The sequence below is a fragment of the Octopus bimaculoides genome, chromosome 10 (assembly GCF_046866305.1).
Source record: "Octopus bimaculoides isolate indiv1 chromosome 10, ASM4686630v1, whole genome shotgun sequence".
Lineage (NCBI taxonomy): Eukaryota > Metazoa > Mollusca > Cephalopoda > Octopoda > Octopodidae > Octopus > Octopus bimaculoides.
In genome coordinates, this window is record NC_142937.1 from 41,082,587 (window position 1) to 41,103,429 (window position 20,843).

Sequence of the window (20,843 nt, forward strand, 5' to 3'; positions counted from 1 at the left end):
TATATATATATATACATATATACTATATATATACATGTATAATATATATATATATATACATATATAATATATATACATATATAATATATATATATACATGTATATATATATATATATATATATATATATATACATATATATATATACATGTATATATATATATATATATATATATATATATATATATATATATAATATATAGATGTGGCTGTGTGGTAAGTAGCTTGCCTACCAACCAAATGATTCCAGATTCAGTCCCACTGTGCAGCACCTGGGGCAAGTGTCTTCTACTATAGACTCGGGCCAACCAAACCTTGTGAGTGGATTTGGTAGACGGAAACTGAAAGAAGCCCATCGTATATATGTATGTGTATATATATATGTGTTTGTGTGTGTCTCTCTCTCTCTCTCTCTCTCTTTCTCTCTCTCTATATATATATATATATATGCTGGTGTGTTTATGTCCCCATAACTTAGTGGTTCGGCAAAAGAGACCGCTAGAATAAGTACTACGCTTAGAAAGAATAAGACCTGGGGTCGATTTGCTTAACTTAAGGCAGTGCTCCAGCATGGTTGCAGTCAAATGACTGAAACAAGTAAAAGAGTATATAATATATATATAAATTTATTATATATATATATATATATATATATATATATAGAGAGAGAGAGAGAGAGAGAGAGAGAGAGAGAGAGAGAATATATGATATAATATATATGTATATAATATATATATATATTTATATATATATCTGTATGTAATATATATATGATATATATTATATATATATATATATATATGTAATATGTATATATATTACATATGATATATAATATACATGCGTATAATATATATATATATATAGAGAGAGAAATATATATATATATATGTGATATATGTATATGTATATAATATATATGATACATCATATATATGTATATAATATATATATATATGATATATATATATATAATATATATAATGAATATATTTATATACAATATATAATATATATAATGCATATATATAATACATATATATAAACAGTATATAATATATATAATGCATATATATATATAATACATATATATATAAAATATATAATATACATAATGCATATATATATAATACAGATGTACATAATATATATATATATCTATATATATAAATATATATATATATATATATATTTAATATATATTTAATATATATATTTTATATATATATATATTTAATATATATTTAATATATATAATATTTTATATATATATATATTTAATATATATAATATTTTATATATATATTTAATATATATTTAATATATATAATATTTTATATATATAATATTTAACTTATATAATATATATAATATTTTATATATATATTATATAATATATATATATATGTTTTATATATATATTATATAATATATATATGTTATATATATATATTATATAATATATATATATGTTATATATATATATATATAATATTTTATATATATATTATATAAAATATATATATATGTTATATATATATATGATATATATATATAATATTTTATATATATATTATATAATATATATATATGTTATATATATATATGATATATATATATAATATTTTATATATATATTATATAAAATATATATATATGTTATATATATATATGATATGTATATATAATATTTTATATATATATTATATAAAATATATGTTATATATATATATGATATATATATATATATGATATATATATATAATATATATATATATATGATATATATATATGATACATATATAAAATATGTATGAGATATATATATAATATATATATGTATGATATATATAATATATATATATGATACACATATAAAATGTATATGACATATATATATATATATATGATACATATATAATATATATATAATATATATATGATGTATATAATATATAGGCCGCAGGGGTGGCTGTGTGGTAAGTAGCTTGCCTACCAACCACATGGTTCCGGATTTAGTCCCACTGCGTGGCACCGTGGGCAAGTGTCTTCTACTATAGCTTCGGACCGACCAAAGTCTTGCGAGTGGATTTGGTATACAGAAGCTGAAAGAAGCCGATTATGTATATATATATATGTATGTGTGTGTTTGTCCCCCCAACATCGCTTGACAAGTGATGCCGTTATGTTTACGTCCGTGTACAGTTCGGCAAAAGCGAACGATAGAATAAGTACTATTCATACAAAGAATAATGGGGGTGCTCTAGCATAGTCACAGTGAAATAACTGAAACAAGTGAAAGATGAAGAGATACATATATAATATATATGATATTATACAGATATATGATATATATTATACATATATATATTTATAATATATATAACATATATAATATACATATATATTTGTATATATAATGCATATTTTATATGTATAATATACATATATATATATAATATATACATATACATATATATGTAATATATATCGATAGATAGATACATATGCGTGTGTGCTGCTGTAGTCATGGTTGTTGACAAGTATCTCTGTGAAGTGTTGTTCCCCTCTATCGGGCCAACGGGGGACATTAGTGTGCATGTTTACAAGTGTTGTCAACAGGAAGGCTATCTTGACGTAGCAAATGTTGTGTAGCCCATGGAACCATGAAAAAGTGCAAATTGGACAATGTCAATGTTCATTGACATGTATATATGTTTATACATACATGAACATATGGATACGTATATACAAATGCACATATATACATACACGTTCTTAGATACACATATACATACACATGTATGTATGTACACACGTCAAGTTATGTGTATATATAAGTGGTTATTTGTATAAATATATATATGTCATAGACATATAGATATTTTAGATATATATTCGTACATGGCATATACAAACGCACACACACACATACACATATATATGTTCATGTATATTATATGTATACGAATATATGTACGTATATACTTTTATGCATATGCGCAGGAGTGGCTGTGTGGTAAGTAACTTGTTTACCAACCAGATTGTTCCGGGTTCAGTCCCACTGCGTGGTACCTTGGGCAAATGTCTTCTACTATATTCTCGAGCCGACTAAAACCTTGTGAGTGGATCTGGTAGACGGAAACTGAAAGAAGCCCGTCGTGTATGTATATATATGTGTGTGTGTGTTTGTGTGTCTGTGTTTGCCCTTCCCCTTCCCAACATCGCTTAACAACCGATACTGTTGCGTTTACGTACCCGTAAATTAGTGGTTCGGCAAAAGAGACCGATAGAATAAGTATTAGGCTTACGAAGTATAAGTACTGGGGTCGATTTGCTCGACAAAAGGCGGTGCACCTGCATGGCCGCAGTCAAACGTCTGAAACAAGCAAAAGAATAAAAGAATATATGTACACACACATACATTCATATTATATATTTAAACGCATAACCGCGTATACATATTATTTATATAAATATATATCATTCATATACATACACACATTTGATATAAATATAACTATATGTATATATGTATAATTGTATATCTCCATATATATATATATATATATATACTTCAGGTATATGTATAATTGTATATCTCCATATATATATATATATATATATATATATATATATATATATATATATATATATATATATATACTTCAGGTATATATCCGTAACACACATACATATATATATATATATATATAACACAGCTGTAAATATAGACGAGGAGTAGCAAAAATACACGAGCGAAGTACGGGATGTTGACAAAAGATCTCTCTCTCTCCGTAAAGAATATATAGGTTTTAGGTTTGAGGGAGAGAGTGCAGTTAGCAGCAGTAGTAGTAGTAGTAGTAAAAAAAGATAGATGAAGAAGTGAAACAAGAAAAGATGAATTGGAGTAAATCATTCATTGTGTATAGAAAGAGGGAACTAGCAAAGTGAAAATGTTTCACGATGATATGTAAGGTTTAGTGTATGTAGCTCAGTATACTCTTTTTAGAAATGATAATACCAAATACATGAAAGAGGGCTGGGCATTTCAAAGAGTTTAATTAAATTAAGTCTTTAACGTAAAAAGAAAAAGGAGGGCCTTTAAGAGAATCGCCTACTTCCTTCCTTTCTCTCCTGCTTTCAATTTTGTGTCTTTCTGTAGTATATCTACCGAAGAAGAAGAAAGAAGAAAAGATACAATGAAAGTTGCAAGAGAGAAAAAGTGAAAGAGATGAAGACGAAAGGAAGTGAAAAAAATACTATACAAAAGGGGCGGAGTGAGTAAACAAATATCCAAACTGTGAGGGGGAGAAAATAAAGATGATCAGCAGTGTGAGGTAATATAGTAAACGAGGGGGAATGAGGCGGATAAGAGAGTATTAATATAGTGAAAGAGGGGGAATTAGGTAGAGTAAGAGATTGAAATATGTATTCATACACTATCTTATGTGTGTAAATATAAATATATATATATATATATATGTATATATACACACACCTATCTATATATGTATGTGTGTGTGCGTATCTGTGTAATAAAATAGTAGTGATGAGGTGTTTTATGCAGAAGAAACAGAAATGGAAAGAGTAAAAGGCGAGACAGAGGTGGGGGGAACGGTTGAATTTAATTGAATGACAAAGAGAGAGAGAGAGAGAGAGAGAGAGAGAGAGAGAGAGAGAGAGAGAGAGAGAAAGAAAGAAACAGATAATTACACCGTTCTTCCATTCAGTAGCATTGCTTGGCATTATTATTGTCGACTAATGCACACACACACATTTATTTGCGTGTGTGTGTACAGCTGCTGCTTTTCACGTTTCTGTATAACTATATCATTGCTTCTGCCACTGCATCCATGGTTAACTGTTTTCTTTCTCTAAGTTCTTCTCCTCTTCCTGCCACTCTCAATATACGTTTGTATGACTTGTAAACAACCCGACAGGAATAAAGGTAAAATAAAGTTACACACACACACACATATATATGTTGTCCTTCCTATCTATCTATCTATCTATCTATCTATATATATATATATATATATATATAGATAGATAGATAGATAGGGAGAGAGACAGATAGACAGAGAAATCAGAAGAGGGGGAAAACGGGTAAAGGACTAGACTTGTGATACGATTGCTTGATTTTAGCTTATTGTTTTTATCGGGAACATTAGGCGATAGAAAGCAGGAACACAAAGCATGTTTTCTCGCATGCGCGCGCGCGCGTGTGAGAGAGAGAGAGAGAGAAAAAGAAAGAAAGAGTGTATTTATGTATCCATGTTTATTTACATGTGTAAGCATGTGTGTTTGTGTCGATATATATATATATATATATATATGTATGTATGTATTTAAATTGGAGCTACTATTAGTTTCAGGTTGTCTTGTGTATGTATACATACACACACATATATATATATATAGTCTGTATGTTTGCGCGTATGTCAATTTCTTCAGCAATCGTGAAGCATGTTCATTTATTTTTGTTGTCATTTCTGTGTATAGATTTTCTTCCACCTGTCATGCCAAACCCTCTTCTACGCGTGAAAATGTTCGAATTGTATGTTACTTTATTGTCAAACGGTTCCGATCATTATTACATGAAAATGCATTTACGCCAGCATGCTATAACCACAATGATTCGAACCAAGAAAAAAGTCATACATAACACGCGCGTATAAAATTACACATCTGAATAGTTTGCTTCCTTAAAATATTTAACTAATAACTAAGAAAAATAACAAACTCATTCCGGAGCTAGCGAAGACGGACACACACACACACACACACACACACACACATGCGAACGCACGCAATTTAATTTTGTGTACGCGGGCGCGTGTGTGATGAGGTAGAGAAGAGAAATATACAAAAGCTTGTATACCTCCAAACATTCTCATATCTATCTATATATATATGTGTGTATACTTCATACAGTGTGGGAAACGGAGAGTGAGTGGGAGCACTAAATATGCCGATTCATATGTAAATATACGTAAGACGTAACATAAAAGAGGGAGTGGTTTAAAAATATAATTTTCAAGCCTTATTTGACGATATTTTCTTTATCTTCACCGTGTTTTTCCTTTCTTTCTTCTTTTTCCTGTTGGTTTTAATAATTTATGAAGAATAAATTTCATAGTAATCCATAAATACATAAATAATGAACCAGGGAGGAGGAATGAAGTGCGACGAAATAATAGCCCCAAAAAGTATATAGAAACTAAATTAATATTGCATACAATTTAATGTATGCAAACGTTTTATATCTATTATTGATTTCCTTTTGTTTCATTTTGCTGTTATAAAAATTCAATTAGATTAATTGTTAAATTCGTGTCATTCATGTGCGTGCGTGTTTGTATACATATATATATGTGTATGTGCATATGAGATGTCATATATCTATATCTATATACATATATATGCACATGTCATAATATATATATATATACACACACACAACACTGTATTACGTCTGCATATATATATATATATATATATATATATATATATATATATGCACATGTCATAATATATATATATATACACACACACAACACTGTATTACGTTTGCATTTATATATATATATATATATATATGTATATATATATATATGTATATATGCACGTCATAATATATATACATATATATTTATATATACACACACACACACAACACTATATTACGTCTGCAGCTCCTTATATGAGTGTGTGACTTGGATCATGTTTAGTTTGCACTTAAAGCAGAAATTATATATAAAAAAAAAAATTATGCAAAAAATAAATCATCAAACAAACCAACACCCTCTCCTACAGAAGAGAAGAATAAAACAAAACAAAACAAAAAAAAAAATAATAAGACCCACCATCTACCCCCCACCCTCACCCCTATAAAAATCCAGTTCGTTCTACGCCTGTGTTGGGGTTGAAATAGATGTTTAACATATTTTTCATTTTGCAAAAAGAAAAAAAAGAAGGAGGAGGAGGAGGGAGAGTGAGAGAACGAGGGGAGTAAGAAGGAGAGAGAGAGTGTGTGTGTGTGTGTGTGTGTAGTAGAAAGTGAGAGAACGAGGGGAGTAAGAAGGAGAGAGAGAGAGTGTGTGTGTAGAGTAGAGTAGAAAAAATCCAACAACAAAACAATGCAAAGAAATCACGGAACCTACTTTGCTTAGTTTCGTCTAACGCAGACAACGTCTCCCTTGCTCACCGTAGCACTGCACGGCCGCCATCTTGCCGCGTTGCATGCTGGGTAAGGACACAAGACAAGATGGCGACAAAGCTGGGGTGGCCGTGGATGAAGGTAAATTTTATGTCCTCTCAAATCATTCTTCCTCCTACGTCTAGAGATCCAAAAATAATCGAGGCTTCTTATCGGATGTTTCAATATTGTTTTGTTGCTGCTGTTTGATTAATACGACTTACTGCTATTGGAGTAACTACTACCGATCTCCTTCGAAAGGTTTGAAATTTACACACATACATGCGTGTGTGTGTGTGTTGTGTATATATGTATATACAATATATATATATTTATATATATATATATGTATATATATCATGTTGTTTGTTTGTTTGTTTCGGATATGTATCTGTTTTGGAGTGGGGTACAGAAACCAGTGTATACCTGTGTATAAATACACATGCACACACATTCATTCATTGGATACTCGCTAATTTTCACTTTCTTTCTATCATGCCATCCTAATTTCTTTCATACAAACTCTTGGAAAACATATTATTACATTGCCTCTTGTAGTCTATGTGTGCTTACATATCACAAATATGGGTAAATCAAACGGGGACCAGTAAACAACATCCTTTTTTTTCCTCCCTAGTCATCTCTCTGGCTGTTCCCTGAATTCATCCTGCGATCCTAAAGCATAGATTTCTGAAGGAAGATGAAATGAAATATGCCAAATTTCGGGCTGTTTGTTGTTGTCTCCTAATTTTTTTTTTAAATTTTACTATCAGAGTGGCTACTGTTTAATTGTACACACACTTATTAATTATATATCGTATATTAGTCATATACATTCATATTTCGGCTTCGACAGTTGAATACATAGTTGTGATATATTATTTGTAGATTCCTAACATTTTCTCTCTTACCATTCTCTCTGTCTCTCCTTCCATTTTTGACAATGTTTCTTTTGTTTTACTCTTCATTTCTCGTGCCCGGCTTCATTTCATGTTCATCTTTTCGTTTTGTTAGTGAAAAGAATTATGAGAGGTGTTATGTCAAGAAAATGTGTTGTCGATGGAAAGGAATGGTTTATAACGAACGATCATGCGAGCAAGCAAGGAAATGCGCGTACGCACGCTGACACACACATCTCTGCACGCTTGCACAGACGCACCTACAACTCCGCACACACGCGCACTGACTAAAATAAACAATCCTACGTTTTGTATTGTTTTTCGTTGTTTTTTGGAACGTTATCGATGATTGGGAAAACAACAACAACAACAGAAATGTGTTTACACACAAACACATTGACACAGCTGATAATTGTTAGTGATGATGGCTCCCAAGTTATCATTGTTCAAACAAAAAAAAGAAAAGCAAATTGCGCGCACAGATACACATATACACACGGGGAAAAAGAAAAAGAAACCACAAAAGAAAATCGTTTACCCTACCCCTTTTTGTAATAAAAAAAAAAAATCTACCTTGACAAAGTGATGTTTGTCACTATGATACATATACATATTCGCTGATTTACATCTTACGGATGTACAACAATCAAAGAACAACAAGAACAACCGAATGACAATGAAGTTTTCACAAGACGCATTTGGCGAGATCAAAAAAGTTCAGCAAGTTAATGGAGATAGGATTTTTTTAAAAGAAATTATCAGATCGCTTTCTCCTTTTCTCCTCCTCATCATCGCTTCGTTGTCATTGAAGCGATGCAGAAGGTCCTACAACCACAGAAATTATACTGATGGTGATGACGATTTCTTGTAACAACAAACAATCACAATGACGGAAAACAAGCAACGATAAAAAATGGTCTTGTTCAAGGAATGACCATGGATATATTATCTATGTATACCAGATAGATACACAAAAACGTTATTACTGCTGTCATCTTTTTTCCAATCATCAACACCACCGACATTATCATCTTAAAGCATATTTTTTAAAGTAGTCATTCTTTCTAAACAGTCATCCACGCACTGACATAGAACTATTGTTACTTAAAAGCAATTAAACAGCTTCCTTTTAACAAAAGCCTTGTACATACAGTTTGCATATCTCCCACTTTTTTTTTCTTAGCTCCATGTATATTCATTTTCGTCAGTTTTTTTTTATAAACCAGACACTCTTTATCTCTCATTCTTTCTCGAGTCTTTTGTAATTTAATTCTTCCATGCCATAAACTCTCTTCTCTCCCTTTTACTATCAACTGATACTCCAATTCCCTCCTACAACTCAACTTTTTCTTTCTGCACTTATTTTGTTGTTGGATGTTACTAATCACCATAGTAACGTTTCAACAGTTCACACATACACACACACACACACATACATATATATATATATATAGTTTTAGGGAAAAGAACCAAGGTTCATGAACTCATCGATGAAAATCCACTGGTTTTAATTGAGTTTTTACCTGTAATTTTGGATTTTGTCCCTATTATTATTATTATTATTATATATACATACATATATATATATATATATATAACGTGAAGTTATCGTACAGTTACTGTTAATACCTCGTTCAGAGATTTAACATTGTTATATATATATATTTATATATAGTCTTTATGATTCATATATACTTTGCGCTCGCGCATTATATATATATGTATGTATGTATGTGTACCAATTTGTTTGTTCGTTGTATGTGTGTGCGTGTGCATTTTGCATGAAAGAATAGTATTTAAATAGAAGAAAGCAGTAATCGAAGAGAGAGAGAGAGAGAGCCAAGCAAAACTGGGCGGGAGAGACAGTATTGAAAGATATTAAAAAAAAAAGACTGTGTGTGTGTGTGTAGTAAATGACAATGTATTGTTTTTGTGTATAGATTATGCCGGAGCAAGTGGTGTTGTGAATAAATGTATGTGTGTGTGTGTGTGTGCATATATATATATGCACAGATCTTTGTATATTTATATATATATATATATGTGATTGAAGGGAGGGGGAGAACCTCAGCGGTTGTTACTTCCAACTTGCTTCCAATATCGCCATTTTAAGTTTATCACTTCATTTCACTGATGTTCTCTCCTCTGCCTTGTCCTCTTCCTTCTGCTGTTGTTTCTTGTCTCTCCACCACACACACACACACACCCCGTACTTCCTCCCCTTCTTCTCTTGTCTTCCCTCTCTCCTCTCCTCTCTTCTCTGCCTCACACGCATCTCTTTGCACTTCCCTCTTTTCTTCACTTTCTCTGTTTCATAGCAGCAGTAGGGCTTTTTTTTCTTCTTCTTCACCATATCTAATTTATACTTTTACATTTACATTGCATTATGCATACATGCGTACACACATACACACACACACATCTAATTTTAATTAACCTTTATGACTCTTGAATGTATTTCTATTTATAAAAGATATATATGCATATATAAAAAAAAGAAAACCAACTCTTTTCATGTCTAAGCATTCCAGTTAACAATTCATTCTTCTTAGTATGTTACTGTTGTTGTACGCCACCACTTCCAATATCCTTCCTTCCCTTTAGCTAAGAGAGATGACACTTTGTCGTAGTTAATAAAAAGGAGTTGCCATAGCACTTCTCCACTCGCCATTCTGTTCACACCCTCTTCTATTATTGACCCATCTCGTTTAGCAATCTTATTTCAGTACTTACTTCGTAGAGAATTATCGTTAATATCGATTTGGTGTGTTTAGAATAGGAACGAAAGGTTTCTTACAAAAGACCAAACTGTTTCAACGCTGTTGTTAATGAGAAATTATTTATACGTCCAGTAAACTTTGTAGCGGGTCGATTTCTCCACCCCCTCCATTTTCCGATTCTGGGTTACCATTGCTCTAGCGTATCATGGTTGGGAGGCCAGCATGTACGTTACAACTGCTGCATTCCTCGTAGATTAGAATAATATATTTTTAAATTAAATTTAATGAAAAAGATGAAATAGTGAATGGGAGGTTATAATTGATGTTTATATTTCTTTTTTCTCTTAGTACTTTTTCCTTTGAATAACCATGAAAAGTATTGCATAAATATATTGCCATTTTTTTTTTATGACTTTCAGCTACAATATTTCTATTCCATTTTGTGCATTGTATTTTTTTTTCTTTTATGTTGGATCGTTGTGGCCAAAGAAAAATGCTTACTGTGATAAAGAAATATAATCAGCATTGGAATATATAGTTAACATCTATTTCAGCGTACAGAAAATCTTGCAGAAGAGGCCAAAGTAATCGAAAACTTGGAAATATGTTAATTTACTTTCTTGAAAATTAATTGTGTATAATAATCTATATCAGTTTACGAGTCATGTAGTGCTATCAGTTACAGCCAAAATCTCTCCCTCAAAATGCGCACCATTGTCATTGTGCCACTATTATTAAGTCATTACTTAGTGTAAATGTATAGAAACCATGAACAGTTTGGTAGCCTTCATAACTAAGATATTGAAGGATATGTGTATACACACACACAAACACACATGTATATATATATATATATATATATATATATATATATATATATATATATACACACTCATATGTGAATATATAAACATAGGTGTATACAACATGATAATTTGTGCGTGTGTATACTAATATACTGTATAATAGATATTCCATATCATCCAGCCCATATAAATATGTAAAATCGAGTAATGTAATATGATTATACTTTAATATATTCTTTTATGCGTTTCAACCCAATGGTTTGCGGCCATGCAGGAGCACCACCTGCATTATCACTTTTTTGGTGGCCTTTCTTTTTTGTTTGGCTTTTGGTGAAAGAGAGAATTTGATATTGCTAACCCTTTTTTCAGCTTCTTGCTCTGATGTAGGTTCATCTGGGACCTTGTACAGCTGGAGGTCAAGTTGTTTCTTGAAGACAACTACCCCAGTTCCATGTAGATCTCCATGTATTACATATCTATATGTCTGCACACAAACACACACACACACACACACTTATATATATATATATACACACATGCATACATGTTTATGTATATATCCATTTCTATATTCGTGTCCCCTTATGGCATCATGCAAATAGTTGTAAACAAATGTCACCATCATACATCATTTGTTTCCAGTGTTCTGCATTTGGAAATGGATAAAAGTTCAGCTGAACAAAATTTGCTTTAACAAATTGCATCTGGCCCATGCAAGGATGGAAAAGTGATGTTGTATAATTAATTTATGTATATTGTAAGATATATACTGAATGACCTACTTCCTGGCTGAATTAACATGTAAAACTTATTAAGTATTCTGGCTGATTATAATTCACATGTATATATTCAGGCCTTGGAGTGGACTATTAAAAATAGACTTACCCAATATGTCAAGCAATCTTATCCAAGCCAGAAATCTCATTGTTTATCCAGTGAGTTCATGCCCACATTACATATATGTATATACACATATTCATGTGCATATATATATATACACATATGTTTAATATACTTTATTGCATTTGTACTATATTATAGTTATATGCCAGTTCATATCTCCTACATTAAGCCATGGATCAAAAACCTTTGTAAAAGAAATTTGGGAGGTGGAAACTCGACACCCATCTTGTATATATGTGCAAATATATATACATACATCTGAATATGTGCATATATACATAAGTAATTGTATCTCTTCTGATGATTGCCAAGATTTCTCTCAAGTTCCAGTATGAAACTGATTGGTAAATTGGCTGTTATGAGTCTATGATATTGAAATATATTTAGAAAAATATTGTGTGTGTGGATATATATATATATATACACATATATGTATATCTCATCATTGTTTATTCTATATTTTCAAAGCAAGTCTCACCTGGTAATAGTTCCCCATGGCCAGACATGTTTTTGCAGGATATTGGAAATGAGTGACATTCGCAACTACTGTGATCAGAATAAGGTGACACACACACACACACACACGTGTGTGTGTACGACAGGCTTGTTTCAGTTTGTCTGCCAAATCCACTCACAATTGCTCAGCCTGGTACTATAGAAGACACTCCCTATGATGCCACCCAGGGGGACTAAACTAGTAACTAGCAAACGTCTTTCTCCATAACCACAACTACGCCAATATATATATTTGTATATATGTGTGTGTATGTATATACATATATATATATATTATTACTACTACTGAATATATTGATTGAAATTTCCTATGGTCACTATCCATATCTATGCAACTTATTTAGTTATCTTGACCTCCTCTCTCTTATACTGGTATTGTTTTCCATATCTGAGTTGGTGTTTTTGCTCTCAGAAACAAACTTACTCTCATTTTCATCATTGTTTCTGCATCCACTTTCCATGATTGCAATGGTTGAATGAGGCCTTTTGTAAAACACACCTCGCCACTTGTTGCATTTCTTTGTCATCTCCTCTCTGAGGTTCAACTTACTGACATCAGCTTTCCCTATTTCTGCCAATTTTCCATGGCTTTCCTTTTCACAGTTTTCTTCCACTTTGACTTCTTTGCATTTCTTCATTCATCTTATCATCACATGTATTACTTGTCCATACAAAATACAGTCATCTCTGCACACTACATCGGATTGCCCTTTACTGAGGTCTTTTCTGAGCTTAACTGTGTCATGTAGCTCTTGCACACTACCATTACACATGCAACGAAGTGTGTGTATAATCTTTATTTCCAACTTTTGCTCATTGTCTGCATTCATTGACTGTTTCTCTACCATGCAGCATCACACTTTGTACATATATGCACTGTACACTTAATCCTCATCATTTGAAGAAAGAAATTCCTTCCTCACCAGTAGAAGTAGTACTTCTCTGAAGTATTTCCACTTTTGCCTTGCTACTATGCTCTCATTGCACCCTCCTCTATTTCTGATTGGGTCTCCTAGCTAACAAATAAGTAACTACATCTATGGAGCCTTCCGAACATTAAAAAGAAATCATTTTGCTAATGCTCTAATTACTAACTCCTCTATGTACATTTGTCACTAGACAGACTTTGTTTACTGTCAGCCTGCTTGTCTTCCCAGTATACATCTTGTACTCCCAGAGTTCACACTTGAGTACACTTAATAGTATTCCTACCATCTTTTCTGCATATCAGACTCAACCATTTGCCTGGTAGCTGCAAGGTCCTGTCTTCTTTCTTACTAAAACTTCACTCTGCATCAATTTTTCTTTGATTCCTCTTGATTCTAGATTTCATTTTGTTTCTCTTAAACTCTCATGTCCCTCTCTCCCTTTCCACTTCGATATCCTTCTTCTCTAAATCTCCTTAATTTATATCATCCGACTTCCGAGCCCTCTCTCATTCCCAGTTCCTACTTCCTATAACTGAAACTTTACCAGGAGGATGATGTGATGTGGACTCCACAATCCATTGGGAAAGCAATCCATCTAGGAGACTGGTAACTCTGAATAAGTTGTTACAGCGTGTCTAAGAAGACAATCCCTCAGGTGTTGGTGGTATGATAAAAAGTATCCAACCCAAGCTGTAAAGGGATCAGTAGTTGATGCAATACTCCAACACATTACTATGTGTGAGTGTGTGTATATTAAACATAGTATTTCATCACCTTTTAACATCTTTTAAATGATGATGATGATGATATACTGTCTGTCTATGTATATTTCTCTATATTTTATTTACAAAGATATCATGTGTGTCTTTTATTGTAGCCTGTGGCCAACAAAGCCATGTGAGTGAACTCTAGATGGAAACTGAATGAAGCCATGTCTTTGTGCCCCCCCTCATCTTGACAGTGCTTGGTATTTGCGAAATAAGTATCAGCATCATAGAAGCAGTGTCACTTTTTTTCCAATGTTTTATGGTAACATGTCTGGTTATGGAGGAAATTTTTACCTTGCTTAGAAACAAATGAAGATTGGTGACTGGAAGAGCATCAAGCCTTAGAATATTTACTTTATGGAACTTCTGTTAGACCCTGGCAAGCATGGAAAAGTAGGCATTAAAGTGAAGAGAATGATTATATAATATGTATATAAAATATATATAATATGCATGCTTATATATTTTTGTATGTGAAACAAAATATCCATAAACTATATAGACTCCCTGAACAAGTTCACCCCTAAAGTAAGCTTGCTTGCCAACCACATGCTTCTGGGTTCAGTCCCACTTGAGCAAGTGCCTTCTACTATAGCCTCAGGCCAACCAAACCTTTGTGAGTGGAGTTTGTAGGTGCAAACTAAAAGAAGCCTGTTGTATGTATATGTATATATATATATATATATATATATATATATATATAAGGGCACATAGATATGTATATATAAAGCGGACGTTAAACGATATATATATACATATCTATGTGCCCTTGTTTGCTCCCCCACCATCAGCATTTGACAACTGTTGTTGGTGTGTTTACATCCCTGTAACTTAACATTCCGGCAAAAGTGACCGACAGAATATTAAAAAAAAGATACTAACAATCCGAAGCGGTACCCCAGCATGGCTGCAGTCTAATGACTGAAGCAAGTAAAGAAAAATTATACATATATACACACACACACACACACACATATATATATATATATATATTATCATCATCGTCATCATCATCATTGTTTAACGTCTGCTTTCCATGCTAGCCTGAGTTGGACGATTTGACTAAGGACTGCCGAACCAGATGGCTGCACCAGGCTCCACTCTGATCTGGCAGAGTTTCTACAGCTGGTTGCCCTTCCTAACGCCAACAACTCTGAGAGTGTAGTGGGTGCTTTTATGTGCCACTGGCACGAGGGCCAGTCTGGGGGTACTGGCAACGGCCACGCTCAAATGGTGTTTTTACATGCCACCTGCACAGGAGTCGGTACAGCGGCTCTGGCAACGACCTCACTCAAATGTTTTGTTCACGTGCCACTGGCATAAGTGCCAGTAAGGCAACGCTGGTAATGATCACGCTCAAATGGTGCTTTTTACATGCCACCAGCACGGAAGTTTACCACAGTTACATAAAAATATCTTGAAATACTTACTAAAGAGTAAATTTATTCAATAAATTTACGATTTGCTTCAACAACAGTCTCCAGATAACTTTGGAATCTCCTGCAACTCTTCTGGATGGTCCCCTTGTGTAAGTTGGTGAATGCTGCCATAATCCTTGCTTTCAGTCCATCTTTGTTACTACAAGGAGTTTTGTTGGTCTTTTGCTCAACTGTGCCCGAGACATAATAATTAAGGAGTTTGCAGTCTAGGGAGTTAGATGGCCAGACGTTAGGGGTAATGTGGTTGCAGAAATTGTCTTACAACCTTGACTGGGTTCTCCTGCTTGTAGGGCATGGTGCAGAGTCTGGTTGCCAGACAGCATAGAATCTTCCAGCAGCCGCCCTTTGACCCGGGCAGCACAACCTCCTCCAGGCACTTGATGTAGGTCTCCGTGTTGAGTCTGAGGCAGTGTGGGAAGATGAATGGAGGCATAATATCACCACTGCTAGAGATAACTGCAAACACAGATGTTGACTGGATCTTTGGATTTTACCACTCTCGGTACTTGTTCTCAGACTGACACTCACTCACTCTGAAATGTTCGGATTTGAGCTTATGATGCAAATGCCAAACTGTACAGCATGTCATTTCCAAATTTCTGGCAGAGTGAATTGCGTCATGGTGCTGTTTTTGTTACAGATGGTGACCAACTGACCCTACTATATTGTGTAATCGACAAAATCAAAAACAGTGCGTATGTGTGAAATTAAAACTCTACCTATCACACCCTGTATATATATATATGCAGTATCAAGTTTGCTTTTAATGTATGCAGCAAAACCTTCGTAATCTATGAACTTTCTAAACAAGTTTATCCCTGTACAAGGATCTCAAACAAGGATAAGACTAAGGCAATATGAATACAAGATATAGAAAATATACAGTCAGCAAAACATACAAATAAACAAGCACATTAAACGTATGCATCTCATCAGCTGCCTCATGGATGTCATTGCAGTTTTGATACCTGGGCAGTACCACTCAAGCTGTCTCTTTCTCCCTCTGTATATATATATATACACACGCACACACACACACACACACACACACACACACACACATATATATATATATATATAATATAGTTATAGTTATATATATATATATTTGTATATATACACACATATATATACATATACATATGTAATATATTTTTATATGTATATTTATATATATAATATACTTTTATATGTATATTTATATATATATGTTTTTATATGAATATATATATTTGATTTTATATGTATATTTATATATATATGTATTTATATATATTTATATATATATATATATTTATATATATATGTATTTATATATATTTATATATATATATATATTTATATATATATGTATTTATATATATTTATATATATATATACATTTATATATATCTATAATATATTTATATGTATATCTATCTATCTATATATATATATATATATATATATATATATATGTATGTATACATATATTTATATTTATATGTATCATTATATATAAATTTATATATATATATATTGGTATATAATTATATATATATATTTGTATATTCATATATATATATATATTCATATATATATATATATATATATATATATATATATATATATGTATATTTATATGTATCATTATATATAAATTTATATATATATATATATTGGTATATAATTATATATATATATTTGTATATTCATATATATATATATTCATATATATATATATATATATTGATAGATATATATATATATATATATATTTGTTTGTATATTTATGTATATATATTTGTATGTCAATATATACATATATTTGTATACTGTTGTATGTATATATATATGTGTGTGTGTATATATATATATATATATATATATTTGTATTATGTATATATATATATTTATGTGCATGTATACGTATAAATATATCTATATATATATATATTTGTATGTTTATATATGTATATTTATATTTGTATATATATATATGTGTATGTTTGTGTATATATATATATATATATATATATATATATTTGTATTTTATATATATTTGTGTGTGTATATACATATATTTGTATATTGATATATATGTATGTATAGTTATATATATATATATATATATATATATGTATGTATATTCATTTTTTTATTTATTTATTTATGTGTTTCAGCCAAGTGGCTGCGGTCATGCTGGTGCACCAATATTCATATATATATATTTGTATATAGATATATATACTTATATATATAATATGTATTTTCCTTACTCACTTAGAATGGATGGTTTGATAGGAGGTAGCTCACTAGAAATCCGTCTCTGTCTTCAGTTGTCTGTTTTGGCATAGCTTTTATGGCTGGATGCCCTTCCTAACACCAACCACTCTAATAAGTATACTGGGTGGTCTTTATGTGACACCAGCATGGATGCTTTTTATGTTGCACCAGCACCAGGCCTGTCACCAAGTAGCTTTCAAGACTAGTCCTCTCAGTTGAGAGATGTATTGGAACCGTGAGAGGTCTCTGTGATGTAAGTGTGTGTGTGTAAGTATATATATTGAGCATTGAAAATATACAAATTGTACGTGTAACACTTCTCAGCTATGGGAACTAGAAGCTGCATAGTTTTGTTGAAATCCACAAAGACCTAATATTCTACGGTACTAATAATCCAGCTGTGCCAATGATAATTCACATCACTGGGGTGATAGGTATTTTTAAAAAACAGCTTTAGATTGAAGAAGACAACACGTGAGGTTGCAAGTACAGAACATATAGATTAGTTTTTTTTCACAGTTTATGGAAACAAAACCCCACTGTCCTAGTGCTAGTATCTAACTAAAGGACTTTCATCACATTATAAATGAGAGGCGTGTATTTAAAAATGTCCCTCCACAACTTGCCAGAAGTTCCTGTGCACCTACGGGGTGGGGGGGGGATATCAGAGTTGCAAGAGACTGCCTCAACCAAGATAGTATATATCTATATATGTCATCTGTGTGTTTGTTCACAAGAACAATGTTTATAAGTACAAAATAAAGTACTTGATGCTTGTGGAGGCAGTGTTTGTTATAACTTTTATTAAATTAGTTTTATATTTGATTCTGTTTTAATTCCAGTGAAATTGGATCAGAAACTTTATGTTGTGATTTGATTAGAATCAAAAAAATAAATTAACTCTATGAACCTCATCTAATAATAATAGGTGACATTACCAGACAGCCACTGGGTTGTTAAAGAAGAATTATATTAATTAGCCATCTATTGTCTAAGAGACAGACAAATATTAATAATACTAAGCAAATGGTGACTACTATCTTAGTTTATGTGTTTTAATGTGGTCTCGAGACTTCAACTGTCACAATTTTCATTGTAATTTTATCATCCTTATCACAATCCTTATAATTATTTATGTTCAATTAACATCATTATTATTAATATTTTTGTTCTTGATATTATTTTCTTTAACTGGGATAGGGGCTTTGCTTAATCTGGAGTAGCAAAATATTGTTATTGTTTTTAGCAGCTTTATAATTTTGGTTGTAGAATGGTTATAAGTATAATATAAATGGGGATGGGACCATGTCAATATAAAAAGCATTTGATTCTCCATTTACAGCTTTCAATTCACCACTTTGTATATACATATAAATGCTTATATATAGTGTTTATATATGTATACTGCACAAATTTGTATGTGTGTACACTACTCAGTTGTATAATTTGATATATCATGCAGATGTTGTATTGTAGTAGTATATTGGCATAACTGGTTAACAGCTCATCAATTAAGGTGGAGTGCACTGGGTTACTTCTGGTTTGTACAGTTGTGATTTTTTTTATTATCACCATTTTTTTATTGCATGAATGCCCAGGATGGGTGTCATACTACATAGCTGTCCCATTCCTCTCTACCTTTCCCCCCCTCTCTCTCTCTCTCTCTCCATTGTAATAACATAAACTGTTCATCTATAATCACCATATGTGATGGGTGGTTTCTGAGAATCGGAAGCTTTTTTTTTTTTTTTTCCATTCTTGGGACAGATTTCTGAATTTCCTGAAAAGAACAAAACAATAACTCCTACTGCTATCCAGAGAGGACAGCCACTAATCCTAGGAAAAGCATAAACGTTACAACACTTCCTTTCCCTGCTCTTTAAAAAGTCCATTCTTTTGACACATGTGTGTATAAGGATGAAGGAGTATGTAATGAAAGGTTCTGTTAATGCTGGTTATGTTTCATAACTTAATTTTTCCCTTCACAACCAACGTAAAGAAAGAGCTGGTAAGGTTAACTCCACAAGATTACTCAGCTTGCTAGACATAACAGCCACCTCACACCTACTGTCATACAAAAAAAAAAAAGCATTTGGTCAATATATTTCATTGCCTGGGAAATAAATAACTGCTTGGTCATGGCCGGAGTACCTTTGATTATAGGTGTGTTCAGTTACAACTAAGTTAAACAATCTCGTAGAATGAGTTGGGATTTCGTTGTTCTGTATCTAATTGTGTTTATCAATATTGAAAGTAGATCTATACTTTCTACATTTATATATATACATACATACATATATATATATATATATATATATATATATATATATATATATATATATATATATATATATACATATATATATATATATATATATATCTATATATATATATATATA

The 20,843-nt window shown here is 31.6% G+C and overlaps 1 protein-coding gene and 1 long non-coding RNA gene across 10 annotated transcripts in view; one reads left to right on the top strand and one right to left on the bottom strand.

The window, feature by feature from the left end:
- Positions 1 to 9,387, bottom strand: part of LOC128248895 (uncharacterized) — a 201,687-nt gene extending 192,300 nt beyond the window's left edge. For 3 of the 6 annotated variants that reach the window (XR_016243401.1, XR_016243397.1, XR_016243396.1), the window contains exon 1: positions 7,166 to 7,256. This is a non-coding gene — a long non-coding RNA (uncharacterized LOC128248895). Of the gene's footprint in view, positions 1 to 7,165; positions 7,260 to 9,250 lie in introns of those variants that run through there. The other 3 variants (XR_016243398.1, XR_016243399.1, XR_016243400.1) reach the window with 3 other exon arrangements.
- The window catches only part of LOC106881299 (uncharacterized), a 233,516-nt gene that overhangs the window by 123,871 nt on the left and 88,802 nt on the right, over positions 1 to 20,843 (top strand). The window contains exons 1-2 of one of the 4 annotated variants that reach the window (XM_052971137.2): positions 7,260 to 7,302; positions 8,215 to 9,624. The exons of 1 other annotated variant lie outside the window; for it this stretch is intronic. The gene's annotated coding sequence lies outside the window, so the exon portion shown is untranslated. Of the gene's footprint in view, positions 1 to 7,259; positions 7,462 to 8,214; positions 9,625 to 20,843 lie in introns of those variants that run through there. 2 more of the 4 variants (XM_089358564.1, XM_052971136.2) reach the window with 2 other exon arrangements.